General features: G+C 45.1%; 1 long non-coding RNA gene across 4 annotated transcripts; it reads left to right on the top strand.

The window, feature by feature from the left end:
• Positions 1-708: 708 nt before the first annotated feature.
• Positions 709-5,066, top strand: LOC125532118. 4 transcript variants are annotated; one of them, XR_007293747.1, is made up of 7 exons: positions 709-1,052; positions 1,140-1,350; positions 1,994-2,252; positions 2,355-3,018; positions 3,144-3,603; positions 3,679-3,964; positions 4,039-5,066. It is a non-coding gene; the product is annotated as an uncharacterized LOC125532118 (long non-coding RNA). The 4 variants fall into 4 exon arrangements; XR_007293749.1 differs by having other exon boundaries at positions 1,988-2,252; positions 2,355-3,603; XR_007293748.1 differs by having other exon boundaries at positions 1,994-2,271; positions 2,355-3,603.
• The last annotated feature ends 633 nt before the right edge of the window (positions 5,067-5,699 follow it).

Raw genomic sequence — 5,699 nt, forward strand, 5'->3', positions numbered from 1 at the left:
GGTATCCTGCTAATACTTGGAGCATGCAGAAACTATGGGAGGTGATGACTGCTTGTGTGATCATGCACAATATGATAGTAGAAGACGAGCGCCCGGAACGTCTGTACGATCAAGGCTTTCAGTTTCAGGGTGAGAATGTTGTGCCTGAGCATAAAGTAGCGGCAACATTTGAGCAGTTCACTCAGTTTCATGAAGACATGCGTGATTGGGAAACTTACGTGCAACTGCAAAATGATTTGGTTGAGCATATGTGGACTCATGTTGGCAACCAATAGATGTATCTTCTTTTATTCGTTTGCAAAACTATGTGGAACATTTTTATTTGTATTTGGCTTGTAAAACTATACTATTTATTTGGGAACTATTTTACTTGTTATTTCATTTCACAATATGTTTAAATGCAAATCAATATAAAATTGGGCGGCCACGCCTGCACATATGGGTCGGCGCGTTGGGCGCATTGCCGACCTATATGAAAAACAGGGCGGACGGCGGGCGGGCAGCCGAGTCCGTTTGGGTCGGCCCGTTGAAGTTGCTCTTAATGCTCATAGGTGTGGCGTGTCGAGGACGGCGAGCGTGGCTGATGTCAACACGTCAAGGTGAATTTCACCCAATGCTGGGTTGTTCTGCTCGCGAGCACACGTGAGCACGGTATCCTGGCGGCTCGGGATGGGACGCGTTACTTTACTGAGCCAGGCAGTCGACCATTTTTAAATCATGTGAAAAGGAAATACGGTCGACAGGCGACGACAGCTCCGGAGCGCGTGGATGCCGCCGTGACGGGAGAATGCCCGAGCCATGGCTCGGGACCGTGATCTTCTCCTGATCCGTGGCTTAGGAATTCAGGTTTCCGGTAGGCGGCGGTAGGCCGAAGAGTAAATGACGGATGAGGACAAGTGCGGGGCTGTCTCCTACCTCTGGCTACGCTTTGCTGGATCTCCATCGACGGTTATGGCTCTCTGAGCAGCGGATATTGGCGGTGGGGCGGGCGCGGAGATTGCAGAGCAGTGGTTTGTTGGAATAATGGAGTTCCGTGTACAGCCTATTAGGAGGTAATCCCCTCCCCCCACGCATCCTTACTGCCTGCTATTCCTTCATGCCAGATTTGAAAAAAAAAAGGATATGTATGATGGTCCTAGATTTGGCCGATGCGAGCGACAACGAGTTTCCGATGGAGCCGCTCTGCTTCCCCGCGGTGGCGATAGGTGCGGATGAGCTGCCCCCCATGGCAGGGGGTAGCACGGACGGCCAGATCTGTGCAGCGGAGGGGGGAGTTGCGGGCGAAAGGGATGTTGAACCACATGCATCCGACCAATCGATTCATCCAAAGACTCCAGGCTGGACTAGAAGGTAATCTCTTGGATTAGGGTGATTGAATTTGGGGACTATTTGTTCTATCAAGTTGTAGTTAGAAAATGCATGAATTGACCTGCAGAATTGTTGAATATTTTTTGCAAACAGAGATTTTAGGTGCATATTTTTGGGATAGAAACAATATTAAGAGTTTAATATATTGTTTGGACCTCGTTGCTTTCACTCTAGCCAGTAGTGAACATACTAGCACCGAACAGACGACTAAACAAGGAAAATCATGGCATTTGGTTTTGCCGGGTGATCTTGAAAATTGCATAAACTGACTTGCTCACATGATTATTCTGTCTTCCAGGCAGCAGATTTCATTCATGTCTTCTTGTAGTGCAAACAAATTCCGTGGAACCTAAAATTGGTACATAGATTAGCATGCACCTGATGATTAAAAGAAGTCTGAGCAATATTGATTAGTTCACTGCATATTGGATCCTGACATGAGCAAGCATATAGCGCACCTGAGTTGATAAACTGTAATATCGGACTTTGAGTTGGACACAAACATAAAGGATCATCCCTCATAAATGGAAAATGATTTGAGAAGTGTGGATACCAATTGATTAATATAGCCGTATTTAGCATAAACACATGCTGGGAAAAGTGATTTTTTTTATTTAAGAAACAGGGTGAGAATTGGAGCAGCTGCTCCAGGAAGGACACCTAACCCTGGACGTCCCAGCGCCCTGTGGAAGGCTAATCGTGGATTCGCTGAGAAACCAGGGGAGATTGTGATCGTGCCTGCAATTGGCACAAGCTTTGATACGCTCGGCGAGGCCTATGACTTTCACAATATCTACTCCTGGGAGAAGGCGTTCGGGATAAGGCACGGGAAGAGCAGACTGAATGTGGAGAGGACAAAATGCATGGAAGTTTGTGTTTGTGCGGTATTCCACCATAACCATAGTTGCGTAAAATTGTATTAATCTGATTACTCTTGCAGTTCATCAAACATGACCCATGGTATTTTCTTGGAAATGGTTTTGCAGGGAAAACCCGGGGTGGAGGACACTTGATCGTGCCGATGCGAATGCCCTACACTGATAAGATTGCTCCGTTCAAAGGCCAATGGTTGGTACATAGCTGAGCATCGTGAGCAGCACAACCACTCGTTGTGTCCAACATATGGGCAGACAATACACTGGCATTTGCACAAGCACATTGATGTCTACAGCAGAGATCTGGTTGAGCAGTTGCGCCAGAACAATGTGAACCTAGCAAAAGTACACAACATTATTGGAAGTTTTTTTTGGGCTCAATGGAGAAGCCCCCCTTTACAAAAAGAGCTCTGAAAAATTTGTGTGGCAAAATCACCAGGGTGCGGGCTGAAGATGATGTGAGGAAACTATGGAGGTTTTCGCAGAACTCAGTTCAAGAGATCGCCACTTCACTTATCGTGTGCAAGCAGACAACGATGGTCCGATAACAAATTTGATGTGGGCGAATGTGAGCAGCAGGTTGCAGTACACATTCTTTGGAGACATCGTTACTTTCGATACGACTTACAGAACAAACATGTACAACATGCCATTTGGTCTATTCGTCGGTGTGAACAATCATTTTCAGAGTATCATCCTAGCTGGGGTTTTGGTTCGTGATGAATAAGAGAGAACATTTGAGTAGGTTTTCACGGAGTTCGTTAGGATGATGGGAGTGAGTGCGCCCAAAACAATTCTGACATGTTTGAACCTTTATAATACAAAAAATGTGTGGTTCATCCATTTCAGGATTGATGTTTTTGAAACATGGATTGTAATATGATTTAACTTGTTGTGCAGATCAATGCTGCGCAATGGAGTTTGCCATAAAAAATGTAATGCCTCAGACCGGTGCATCGATGGTTCAAGTGGCACGTGCTAAAAAAAGGCAAAAGAATCACTCAATTCATTGTACACCAAGAAGAGTGAGTTCAGGGCAGAGTTCCACAAGGTAGTGAATCACATGCTTACAATCGACAAATTCGAGGAAGCTTGGAAGATCTTGGTGGAGAAATACAATCTAAAGACTCACTCATACATGACGCAACTGTATGAAATACGGCACAAGTGGGAGAAGCCATATTTCAAAGGTGTTTTCTGTGCAAAGATGACCAGCACACAGCGCATTGAACGTACAAACAACATGCTGAAGAATAATGTTCCATCGGGTTGTCCAGTGAATATGTTTATCAAGAAGTACATGAGACTTCAGTTTGACAGGGAAGCAGAGGAGAACTACGAGGAGAAACAGACACAAATAGTAAGATTTATTTGATGATTGACAGTATATATGAACTGCTAGCCCAGTAACTAATTTGGTTTATCTGTGTTTCAGAGTAGGCCTCTACAATGCAAACTTAGCTATCGATCGTCATCCTAGTAAGATATACACATGAGCTATGTTCGAGCAGTTTAGGCATATACTCTATGAGTGTGGGGGCATACCAAGTTGAAGAGCTTGAGAAGGGGAAACTTTATCGTGCGATTCACATGGAGGCTGCAAGGAGAGAAAAGTGCTGCAGAGTGTCGTACGAGGTAAATGTACTGGAAGGGGGTGATGAACTTGAATGTGAGTGTGAGCCATTTGCACACATGGGTCTGCTATGCAGCTATGTTTTAAGGTATGGTCACTTTGCGGTTGGACACATTTGTGCACAGCCTATGGTGAACTAACGGAGAAAGTTAAAATGTGCAGGTGCTGGATTTCATTCATATAATAGAGATACCACAGAAACACATCGTCAAGCGATGGACCAGAGATGCACGCGACATACTACTGCCTCACCTTACTTAATATCTGAGAGATAATGCCCACAATAACCCATTCAGCTTCAGGCATTTCAACATGCACATGCATGCCATGGAGCTGGCGTGGATGGGTGACACAAGTGTTGAGGCCTGTGAGAAATTCATGTCTCTCAGTAAGAGTTGCTTGATATAGATATGCAACACTTTGCAGAGGTGAAGGATGGGCTAGGAGGATAGCTTAAAATGGAGATGTCGTTAATCAGGCACCAGTGCAGGCGACAATTCTTGATGGAAGTGGAGATGCATCTATCCGAGCTTTGAATGCTGAAGCTACTTCAGTGAACAAGTGGGAACATGCTGGCTGGATTGTTGGCTCCAAAGAAGCGAAAAGAGATGGGTCGCCCAACAACTGCCCAAGAGAAGGCGCCATACGAGGGTCTAAGCAAATGGATGAGGTTCTGCACGATATGTCGTCAGCAGGGGCATAAGAGGACAACCTGCCCAGACCTGGCGATATCCTGAAGCCTGTTCGCAAACCGGCAAGGTGCAAAAATTGTGGCGTTGAAGGTCACAGGCGAAACAACTACAAAAGAGTAGGTGATCTATGGATGAGCGCCATCTTTTTTTAGAAAAGGAGGATGACCCCCGGCCTCTGCATCTGGACGATGCATACGGCCACTTCATTAATTATTCTCACAAGACTTTACAAAGTCATACAACAGTAAGACTAAAGCCGCCGTCGGATGAGCGCCATCTGATCAGTCGCTTCAAGGTTTTCTATGTGCTGTTTTCGTGAAGAGAGTAATTCTGTAGAACAAAATGTATCCGGTGGTTACTCCCTTTGTAGCACTCCCAAATGGTTGCTGAGTGTGCTGGTCTGCTGTTAGTCATAACAATGCCTTGATGGCTTGTTTTACAATAAACACGAAACTCTGTCACACGATGCTGTGTTATTTTATTTGAATTTGTTGGCTATATGGTCGTGCTTTCTGAAATTTTCAAACAGTGGTGCTGACAAGTCTGAAATTTGCAGGGTCGTGGAAGCACATTCTGAATTTACAAACTGATTTTGAAGATAGTATGCATGCTGCTGGTGTATTGTTTTGTGAAATGTTTGGTATTATGGTCATGCATTCTGAATGTTTCGGCAGTATGATCACCAGGTACTAGTATATGGTATATGGTAGTTCATCCTTATTTGTTGACAGACTGAACATGCCTGTGCATTGGTTTGCTAACCTGGCTCATATAGTCTGACGACTGCGCTTACCTTTGCAACAAACATGATTCTTGTTCACCGAATTTTAAAAATAGAGGTTGGCTATGTTTGCCTAATGAGATGGGACATGCAAATTAAACAGTGGACAGGTAGCAATGTGCCTTGTTGACAAGTGCATGCGACTGCGAGGCTCCGCGCCCTGTGCTATGCCGATCCCATTCGAAGGTCAAAATGCAAGAGCGGGAAAAAAAGGGCAGGAAAAATACATAAGCAGCGGGGTAGCTACTCCTCTGCATATGCCTGCACCAGTTGAGCCATTCCACCATTCTTCTGAAGAGGGGTCTGAACGCTACAGGGGAGTTCTTGCCATTGCTCCTACCCTGCTATCT

The sequence above is a fragment of the Triticum urartu genome, unplaced genomic scaffold (genome assembly GCF_003073215.2).
Source record: "Triticum urartu cultivar G1812 unplaced genomic scaffold, Tu2.1 TuUngrouped_contig_9121, whole genome shotgun sequence".
In the NCBI taxonomy this organism is placed as follows: domain Eukaryota; kingdom Viridiplantae; phylum Streptophyta; class Magnoliopsida; order Poales; family Poaceae; genus Triticum; species Triticum urartu.